Source organism: Triticum dicoccoides, chromosome 4B, assembly GCF_002162155.2.
Source record: "Triticum dicoccoides isolate Atlit2015 ecotype Zavitan chromosome 4B, WEW_v2.0, whole genome shotgun sequence".
NCBI classification, from domain to species: Eukaryota; Viridiplantae; Streptophyta; class Magnoliopsida; order Poales; family Poaceae; genus Triticum; species Triticum dicoccoides.
The window spans coordinates 437,618,417-437,629,828 of NC_041387.1; positions in this window are offsets into that span (position 1 = coordinate 437,618,417).

Sequence of the window (11,412 nt, forward strand, 5' to 3'; positions counted from 1 at the left end):
CGTGCTCATCCCCGAGGTCGCCGCTAGTCGCTCGTCACCGCCACGAATGTCCCCGTCGCTGCCTCGCCTCGTCGTTGACCTGCTTCTCCAGGCCTCATCGCCCATTGTCTCGGGGGGTGAGCTCCCGTCTGTGCTCCTCCCTCTCCCCTCGTACCCACCTTGTCGTTCGCCACGCTCCGCCCGCGGTCGTCGCGCCCCCGTGCGTGCTGACGGCCGCGCCTTCGTGCGCGCCCACGACCCGCATCCCCTATTCGTCGCGCCCGCCCGCGCCTACTGCTGCCTTGGCCGCACCTTGGGCAGCGCGCGCCTACCCTGAACCCTGCGGCTGCCTGCCTCTGCGCCTGCGCCGTCCCGCTCCCGCACGCCCCCAGCCTCGCTCCACTGCTGTCGCGCCCGCATCCACACTACCCGCTGCAGCCGCTCCTGCCCACACCCCACCTCTTTGCTGGCTGCGCCCGGCAGTGCGTCGCCCGCCCGTCTCTACGCCCGCCCGGTCGAGCCCCCCTGCTCCCTTTGCATCAGCCTCGCCCCGACTGCCGTTTCCCACGCACCGAGCCACGTCGCCCCCTCCTGCTCGTTGCTCGCCCGTGCTCGACTTTCGGCAGTGGCTGCACGTTGTCGTCTTTGTCGGCGGCCCCTGCGTCTCCAACGACCGCGGGTCGACGCAGGCCACCGCCCCCGTCCCACGGCCGCTCCCGGTTGACCTAGATCACCGAAGCGGCGAGTCCGACGACCCACCGTCGGCCTCTGTGCCAATCGCCAGTGGCGCACATGCGCGTGATTAGCCACGCTGCGGCTGGCCCTATGCCACTGCCAAGTGGGCCCTGCCCCTGCTTTAAACAAAAAAGAAACAAAAAAGAAAAAATTTAATAAGAAAATAATTAATTAATTAACTTGATTAAACTAAACAGTCTATGGAAGGAGGCCCCGCCCCTGTTGACCAGTCAACTTTGACTGGTCAACCGGGACCCCCTGGAGCCACCTATCAGCTAGTGTGTACACTTTTGTGTACACATGTGGGTGTACATAGCATTTTACCTTTTATTTTCAATTAAAAATAATTTCAAAAAATTGTTTAAAATTTTGTAAATTCATACAAAATAATTCGTGACTCGGATGAAAATAATTTGTATATGAAAGTTGCTCAGAAAAGCGTGACAAATCCGATACCATCTGTTCATCTATCACATGGCCCTAGCATGTCGAACATGGATCTGTCCGCTCTGATTCATCTGTCAGAAAAATGCCAAACTCTGGGAAAACCTTCACGGATGTTTTCCCTCTTCGTCGATATCTTGTAACACTGCGATAGGTCACCCCTAGCAGTGCATATTGTCATGTCGTGCATCGTGATGCATCTGTTTGCTTTATATTTATTATTTCTCCCCCCTCTTCTCTCCGGTAGACACCGAGACTGACGCCGCCGCTGCCTAGTACGACTACGGTGTCGACGACCCCTCCTCAACAGAGCTTCCAGGCAAGCAAAACCCCCTTGATCATTCCGATACCGCCTACTCTTTCCTCTACTGCTTGCACTAGAGTAGAGTTACTATTACTGTCTTAACAGGACTCATATACTGTTGTCTGCTGCATCGCATGTCCTTGTTGCTACTTGATACGTCTCCAACGTATCTATAATTTATGAAGCATTCATGCTATTTTCATATCTGTTTTGAATTATTATGGGTTTTATTATACACTTTTATATTACTTTTGGGACTAACCTATTAACCGGAGGCCCAGCTAATATTGCTATTTTTATTGCATGTTTCAGTATTTCGAAGAAAAAGAATATCAAACGAAGTCCAAACGAAATGAAACCTTCGGGAGCGTGATTTTTGGAACGAACATGATCCGGGAGACTTGGAGTACAAGCCGGGGAATCTTTGAGGAGGCCAGGAGATAGCAGGGTGCGCCCACCCCCCTGGGCGTGCCCCCCTGTCTCATGGGCCCCTCAAGACTCCCCTGACCGACTTCTTTCACCTCTATATTCCCTTATACCCTAAAACCATCAAAGACGAAAAATAGATCGGGAGTTCCGCCGCCGCAAGCCTCTGTAGCCACCAAAAACCTCTCGGGAGCCTGTTCCGGCACCCTGCTGGAGGGGGGATCCCTCAATGGTGGCCATCTTCATCATCCCGACGCTCTCCATGACGAGGAGGGAGTAGTTCACCTCGGGGCTGAGGGTATGTACCAGTAGCTATGTGTTTGATCTCTCTCTCTCTCGTGTTCTCTCTATGGCACGATCTTGATGTATCGCGAGCTTTGCTATTATAGTTGGATCTTATGATGTTTCTCCCCCTCCACTCTCTTGTGATGAATTGAGTTTTCCTCTTGAACTTATCTTGTCGGATTGAGTCTTTAAGGATTTGAGAACACTTGATGTATGTCTTGCCGTGCTTATCTGTGGTGACAATGGGATATCACGTGATCCACTTGATGTATGTTTTGGTGATCAACTTGCGGGTTTCGCCCATGAACCTATGCATAGGGGTTGGGACACGTTTTCGTCTTGACTCTCCGGTAGAAACTTTGGGGCACTCTTTGAAGTACTTTGTGTTGGTTGAATAGATGAATCTGAGATTGTGTGATGCATATCGTATAATCATGCCCACGGATACTTGAGGTGACAATGGAGTACCTAGGTGACATTAGGGTTTTGGTTGATTTGTGTCTTAAGGTGTTATTCTAGTATGAACTCTATGATAGATTGAACGGAAAGAATAGCTTCATGTTATTTTACTACAGACTCTTGAATAGATAGAACAGAAAGGATAACTTTGAGGTGGTTTTGTACCCTACCATAATCTCTTCGTTTGTTCTCCGCTATTAGTAACTTTGAATGACTCTTTGTTGCATGTTGAGGGATAGTTATATGATCCAATTATGTTATTATTGTTGAGAGAACTTGCACTAGTGAAAGTATGAACCCTATGCCTTGTTTCCTACCATTGCAATACCGTTTGCGCTCACTTTTATCATTAGTTACCTTGTTGTTTTTATATTTTCATATTACAAAAACCTATATCTACTATCCATATTGCACTTGTATCACCATCTCTTCGCAGAACTAGTGCACCTATACAATTTGCCATTGTATTGGGTGTGTTGGGGACACTAGAGACTCTTTGTTATTTGGCTGCAGGGTTGTTTGAGAGAGACCATCTTCATCCTATGCCTCCCATGGATTGATAAACCTTAGGTCATCCACTTGAGGGAAATTTGCTACTGTCCTACAAACCTCTGCACTTGGAGGCCCAACAACGTCTACAAGAAGAAGGTTGTGTAGTAGAAATCAAGCTCTTTTCTGGCGCCGTTGCCGGGGAGGCTAGGTAAGCGGCACTCACACCCCGTCAACTAATCTCTTTTCCGGCGCCGTTGCCCGGGAGGTGAGTGCTTGAAGGTATATCTTTATATCTTGCAATCGAATCTTTTTGTTTCTTGTTTTATCACTAGTTTACTTTATAAAATAAAAACTACAAAAAAATGGAGTTAAGTTTGTCTCATACGCTTCATCTTTTTAATATCTTTCGTGAGTATGATGAAAAGAAAAATTGTTCTCAAATGCTATAAGAAGAATTACATAGAATGCTTGGCATGAAATATGTGAATGAATTGCATGATTGCAATGTTGTTAGTATGAATTCCTTGAATATCCATGATGCTAATGATATGCAAAGCCACAAGCTTGGGGAAGCTATGTTTGATGAAGATGATATTTTTTGTCCCCCAAGTTTTGATGAACAAATTTATTATGATGAAAGCATGCCTCCTATTTATGATGATTATATTGATGAAAGTGGGTTTGGAAGAGTGTCAACTTTAGGAAGTAGTGATCCCAGTATTTTGGAGGATGTTGAATCTTATTGTGATGAACATGAAAGTGGATTTGTAAGAGTGTCAACTTTATTTAGTGATGATTCCACTATCTTGGAAGAGGTTTCAATTGATTATGATGAGAACAAAGTTGCTACTTATGATGATTATTGTGATAAAAGTTATGCTATAAAAAGTAGTGATGATTATATTTATAAAACTTGTCATGATTATGATTACCCTTTTTCTGAACATTACTCTTTTAATGTGGAAACAATTTTTAGTATTCAAGTCTCTTATGATACTCCCACTATTCCAAATGAGAAGAATTTTGCTTATGTGGAGAGTAGTAAATTTTCTATGCTTGTAGATCATGAAAGGAATGCTTTAGGTGCTGGTTATATTGTTGAATTCATTCATGATGCTACTGAAAATTATTATGAGGGAGGAACATATGCTTGTAGGAATTGCAATAATGTCAAGTTTCCTCTCTATGTGCTTAAAATCTTGAAGTTATGCTTGTTTTGCCTTCCTATGCTAGTTGATTATTGTTCCCATAAGTTGTTTGATCACAAAATCCCTATGCATAGGAAGTGGGTTAGATTTAAATGTGCTAGTCATATGCTTCATGATGCTCCCGTTATGTTTCAATTCTTATCTTTTATGTGAGCATCATTGTCATCATCATGCCTAGCTAAAAGGCATTAAAGAAAAGCGCTTGCTGGGAGACAACCCAATATTTATCCTTACTGTTTTTGTGTGTACACATGATTATTCTACTGTAGTAATCATGTTTTATAGCTTTTGTTTCAATAAAGTGCCAAGTAAGACCTTTAGGATAGCTTATGGTGATAGTTGTGTTGATCCTGCTGAGAATCAGAAACTTTTGCACACAGTACATTAGTTTTGTTAATTCACAGAAACGTGATTCTGATCTGATTCTTTTTTATATGGATTGGTACACAGATTTCTTAGGACTTCCTAATTTGGTAGGATTTTTGGAGTTCCAGAAGTATACATTTGATACAGATTACTACATATTGTTCTGTTTTTGACAGATTCTGTTTTCTATGTGTCATTTGCTTATTTTGATGAATCTATGAGTAGTATCGTAGGATATGAACCATAGATAAGCTGGAGTACAGTAGATATTACACCAATATGAATTAAGAATGAGTTCATTACAATACCTAAGTGGTGGTTTTATTTTCTTATACTAACGGAGCTTACGAGTTTTCTGTTGAGTTTTGTGTTGTGAAGTTTTCAAGTTTTGGGTGAAGATTCGATGGACTATGGAATAAGGAGTGCCAAGAGCCTAATCTTGGGGATGCCCAAGGCACCCCAAGGTAATATTCAAGGACAACCAAGAGCCTAAGCTTGGGGATGCCCCGGATGGCATCCCCTCTTCCGTCCTCGTTCATCGGTAACTTTACTTGGAGCTATATTTTTATTCACCACATGATATGTGTTTTGCTTGGAGCGTCATTTTCTCTTGTTAGTATTTGCTTGATGTTATTTAGAATAATGTTTTTCATCTTTAGTTTCAATAATAATGTCAAGGATAGCCTTTACCATGCTTATTTTGCTAGTATACATGTTGCTATTTGAAAACAGAAAGTTTACCATTGTTGCAAAAATTCCCTACAAAGGTCAGAGAATGGTTTAATGTTGAAACTTTTTGCATATTGAGCTCTGATAAATTTACTACAGCGGGAATTTTCTCTCATAATTTTTGGAGATAGGGAAGTATTGATACTCTTGCATTCTTTACAGACTGTACTGTTTTGGCAGATTGCTGTTATGTTTACATTGTTTGCATATGTTTGCTTGTTTAATGATTCTATTTGAGGATAGGAGTATTAAATATGCAGAGGCATTTAGTATGAAATGTTGAATAATAATTTTAGTGATTTGTTATAGTAGAAATTGATAAGGTTTTGCATTGGTTTATACTAACCTATCTCACGAGTTCTTGTTGAGTTTGGTGTGGATGAAGCTTTTGATAAAAAGAGAAACCATGATATGAGAGGAATTAAGGAGACACAAAAGTTCAAGCTTGGGGATGCTCAAGGCACCCCAAGATAATATTTCAAGAAGTCTCAAGCATCTAAGCTTCGGGATGCCCCGGTAGGCATCCCACCTTTCTTCTTCAACAATTATCGGTTAGTATCGGTTGAACCTAAGTTTTTGCTTCTTCACTTGAGTTGTGCTATCCTTGCAATGTCATTTTATTTTGTTTTGCTTGTTGTTTGAATAAGATACCAAGATCTGAAATTCTTTAATGAGAGAGAGTCTTCACATAGTTACACAATAATTTAGCTACTCATTGATCTTCACTTATATCTTTTTGGAGTAGTTTGTCATTTTTTCGTGTGCTTCACTTATATCCTATGAGTAAATGATTGAATGAGTTGAACGTCATAAATCTGAAATTATATATGTTTCATTTTCTTATCCCATGGGGAGTAATGACTTCACATCTAAGAAGTAGAGGTTTGTAAATTTATTGAAGGTTATCAAGCATTGTATTGGTCATTTGAACAATTAATGAAATAATATTGAAGGAAGAGAGATTTCACATATAGATATACTATCCTAGACATCTTTTATAATTGTGAGCACTCATTAAGTATGACATGCTAAAGAGTTGATGTTGGACAAGGAAGACAATGTAATGGGTTATGTTTTCTCACATCTCAGTTAAAGTATATTGTCATGGATCATTCAAACATGTTGAGCTTGCCTTTCCCCCCTCATGCTAGCCACATTCCTTGCACCAAGTAGAGATACTACTTGTGCTTCCAAATATCCTTAAACCTAGTTTTGCCATGAGAGTCCACCATACCTACCTATGGATTGAGTAAGATCCTTCAAGTAAGTTGTCATCGGTGCAAGCAATAAAAATTGCTCTCTAAATATGTATGATCTATTAGTGTGAAGAAAATAAGCTTTATATGATCTTGTTATGGAAGCAATAAAAGCGATGGACTGCACAATAAAGCTCCATATACAAGTGGCAATATAAAGTGACGTTCTTTTGCATTAAGATTTTGTGCATCCAACCATAAAAGCGCATGACAACCTCTGCTTCCCTCTGCGAAGGGCCTATCTTTTACTTTATATCTTTTACTTTATGCAAGAGTCAAGGTGATCTTCACCTTTCCCTTTTTCATTTTATCCTTTGGCAAGCACCTCGTGTTGGAAAGATCCTGATATATATATATATATATATATATATATATATATATATATATATATATCCAATTGGATGTAAGTTAGCATGAACTATTATTGTTGACATCACCCAAAGGTGAATACGTTGGGAGGCAACATTATAAGCCCCTATATTTCTTAGTGTCGGATTAAAACTCCATAACCATTAGTATTGCCTGAGTGTTAGCAATTGTAGAAGACTATATGATAGTTGAGTATGTGGAGTTTCCTAAATCAAAGCTCTGACATAGACCCTTCCTGAAAATAAGATGAATTGTAATTGTTTGATGACTGAGAATGAAGTTTGCTAGTTTTCAAGAAAGTTTATGGTCTATGCTTTAACATGTGAATTGCGTGTTGCTTATTCGTGAGAAGTTTTATGAGATGAACTACTGTTATGACATATAATCATGCTAGAAAAGGTGATTGAAATTATCATTGATCAAACTTGTGCACATGCTAGCATTCACACTTCATAAATTCTTTCTTTTATCATTTACCTACTCGAGGACGAGCAAGAATTAAGCTTGGGGATGCTGATACGTCTCCAACGTATCTATAATTTATGAAGCATTCATGCTATTTTAATATATGTTTTGAATGATTACAGGCTTTATTATACACTTTTATATTACTTTTGGGACTAACCTATTAACCGGAGGCCTAGCCCATATTGTTGTTTTATTGCATGTTTTAGTATTTTGAAGAAAAGGAATATCAAACGGATTCCAAACGGAATGAAATCTTCGGGAGCGTGATTTTTGGAACGAACATGATCTGGGAGACTTGGAGTACAAGCCGGGGAAGCTTCGAGGAGGCCAGGAGATAGGAGGGCGCGCCCACCCCCCTGGGCGCGCCCCCTGTCTCGTGGGCCCCTCGAGACTCCCCCGACCGACTTCTTTCGCCTATATATTCCCTTATACCCTAAAACCATCAAAGACGAACAATAGATCGGGAGTTCCGCTGCTGCAAGCCTCTGTAGCCAACAAAAACCTCTCGGGAGCCCGTTCTGGCACCCTGCCGGAGGGGGGATCCCTCACCGGTGGCCATCTTCATCATCCTGACGCTCTCCATGACAAGGAGGGAGTAGTTCACCCTCGGGGCTGAGGGTATGTACCAGTAGCTATGTGTTTATTCTCTCTCTCTCTCTCTCTCTCTCATGTTCTCTCTACGGCACAATCTTGATGTATCGCGAGCTTTGCTATTATAGTTGGATCTTATGATGTTTCTCCCCCTCTACTCTCTTGTGATAAATTGAGTTTTCCTCTTGAAGTTATCTTGTCGGATTGAGTCTTTAAGGATTTGAGAACACTTGATGTATGTCTTGCCGTGCTTATCTGTGGTGGCAATGGGATATCACGTGATCCACTTGATGTATGTTTTGGTGATCAACTTGCGGGTTCCGCCCATGAACCTATGCATAGGGGTTGGCACACGTTTTCGTCTTGACTCTCCGATAGAAACTTTGGGGCACTCTTTGAAGTACTTTGTGTTGGTTGAATAGATGAATCTGAGATTGTGTGATGCATATCATATAATCATGCCCACGGATACTTGAGGTGACAATGGAGTATCTAGGTGACATTAGGGTTTTGGTTGATTTGTGTCTTAAGGTGTTATTCTAGTATGAACTCTATGATAGATTGAACGGAAAGAATAGCTTCATGTTATTTTACTACAGACTCTTGAATAGATAGAACAGAAAGGATAACTTTGAGGTGGTTTTGTACCCTACCATAATCTCTTCGTTTGTTCTCCGCTATTAGTAACTTTGGAGTGACTCTTTGTTGCATGTTTAGGGATAGTTATATGATCCAATTATGTTATTATTGTTGAGAGAACTTGCACTAGTGAAAGTATGAACCCTATGCCTTGTTTCCTACCATTGCAATACCGTTTGTGCTCACTTTTATCATTAGTTACCTTGCTGTTTTTATATTTTCAGATTACAAAAAGCTATATCTACTATCCATATTGCACTTGTATCACCATCTCTTCGCCGAACTAGTGCGCCTATATAATTTGTCATTGTATTGGGTGTGTTGGGGATACAAGAGACTCTTTGTTATTTGGTTGCAGGGTTGTTTGAGAGAGGCCATATTCATCCTACGCCTCCCATGGATTGATAAACCTTAGGTCATCCACTTAAGGGAAATTTGCTACTGTCCTACAAACCTCTACACTTGGAGGCCCAACAACGTCTACAAGAAGAAGGTTGTGTAGTAGACATCACTACTATTCTTGACACTTTACCTGGTATCTCAAACGCTTAGTATAGGTTGCTAGTATTCCATCGGTGGACTTACATTCTTGTCCGTCTGCCATGCTATACTATCGGGACATAATCCCTCCGGGAGGTGATCACGGGTATTATACATGATACATGTTGCGACTAAAGTCGGGTCGGCTCATAGAGTACCCGCGAGTGATTCACGGACTTGGGGCTAAAAGGATTTTTTTTCCGAGGGCCCCCTGAGTGATTCTTTGTGGCGGAGCGACAGGGCAGGTTGAGACCACCTAGGAGAGAGCTGGGCCTGGTCCCTAGTTGGCATCCACGGTTACTTCAAAATAACATGCTTAACGAGATTTGGATATTTGATCCGAGTTGGTTGTGGACCTATACGCACTAACCACCACACGAGGATAGTTATGGGCACTTGGCATCGTACGATTTCTCCTGAAAGCTCTTTGGACGTCAGCAATGGAGTTGCACGTGCCCGGACGGTCCGCGTAAGCACCTGCCTTGTATAAGGAGGTAGCCAGGACTGATCTCGGTCGTCCATGCAACGTGCAGGAGTGCAAAGGGATAGGGGCCCAAGACCCTTGCATGCTTAGGATGTAGACCGGCGTGCTGGCCTCTCTGTTGAGTCTAGGTAGGACTACGACGTGTCGATCTTCTGAGGCCGGGCATGACCCAGGAAAGTGTGCCTAGCCAGAGTGATCGAGCATGTTGGGCAATGTGGTGCACCCCTGCAGGGAAGTTGATCTATTCAAATAGCCGTGTCCATGGTAATAGGATGACTTGGAGTTGTATTCGGACGTCTTACAACTAAAACCATATACTTAATAAAACACACCTAGATAAGTGACAGATACAACCCGGAGATTGCTTTCTCACAGGGAGATGAGCAGAGGATCTCCGGGTAGGATCATGCTATGTGATGATACTTGTTACTATACCAGCTACTCTCTTCTACTGCTTCAAGATGGAGGCTGCCAGAAGCATAGTCTTCTATAGGACAAGCTTCTCCTCCTCTCATTCTGGCATTCTGCAGTTTAGTCCACAGATACTACCCCTTTTACTGATATCGATGCATATGTAGTGTAGATCTGATGTAAGTCTTGCGAGTACTTTGGATGAGTACCCACGGTTGCTTTGCTACCTCTTTCTCCCCTATACCCGGTTGTTGCGACCAGATGGCGGATCCCAGGAGCCAGATGCCACCACGGATGACTGCTACTACCCCGAGGGTGCCTACTACTACGTGGAGGCCGACGATGACCAGGAGTAGATAGGAGGCTCCTAGGTAGGAGGCCTTGCCTTTTCGATAGTTGCTATTTTTGTGCTAGCCTTCTTAAGGCAAACTTGTTTACCTTATGTATGTAGTTAGATATTGTTGCTTTCGCTGACTCGTTTGTATTCGAGCCCTCGAGGCCACTGGCTTGTAATATAAAGCTTGTATGACTTTAATTTATGTCTAGAGTTGTGTTGTGATATCTTCCCGTGAGTTCCTGATCTTGATCGCACACATTTGATGTATAATCAGTGTACGATTGAATCGGAGGCGTCACCCGTCATGTCAATAGTTCATGGACATATTCACCAAGGGGTTGTAGTCCCCTTTTGTTCTTGTACTCCAAACCAGCCTCAATCTCCGCAAAACTCTGATGTGTCTGCAAGGGAGTGTCAGGCAAATAAAACATACTTGGTATTTTGTTACCCCTTTCCATATTTAGCGCCTACTGTAATTAGCGAAATCAGGTCATTATGGTTAGGATTGTAGTTATGATGTTTTTCAAATTACCTATATATATCATACTCCCTTTATTCCTTTATGTAAGGTCTATTATTTCCAGCACGGTGACCAAGGCATATAATTATAGACAATTTATGCTGAAATTATCCTTGTGTAATTTGTGGATTAGCGGCAAGATAAACCTTTAGGCTAGGAAAGGGAGAGATACACGCAATCGTGAGAGAGATAGTTTCCTTTTTTTCTGTATATAAGAAGAGATACTTTCCTTTTTCTAGAGGGTCAAGATTAGAATTATGAGGAATTAGAACAAATACACCTTACTTGTGAATTTTTATCAAAAAGCAAATATACCTTACATAAAGGAACAGAGGGAGTGTATCGGGAAGGTCCCAAATTGCAGCCTACT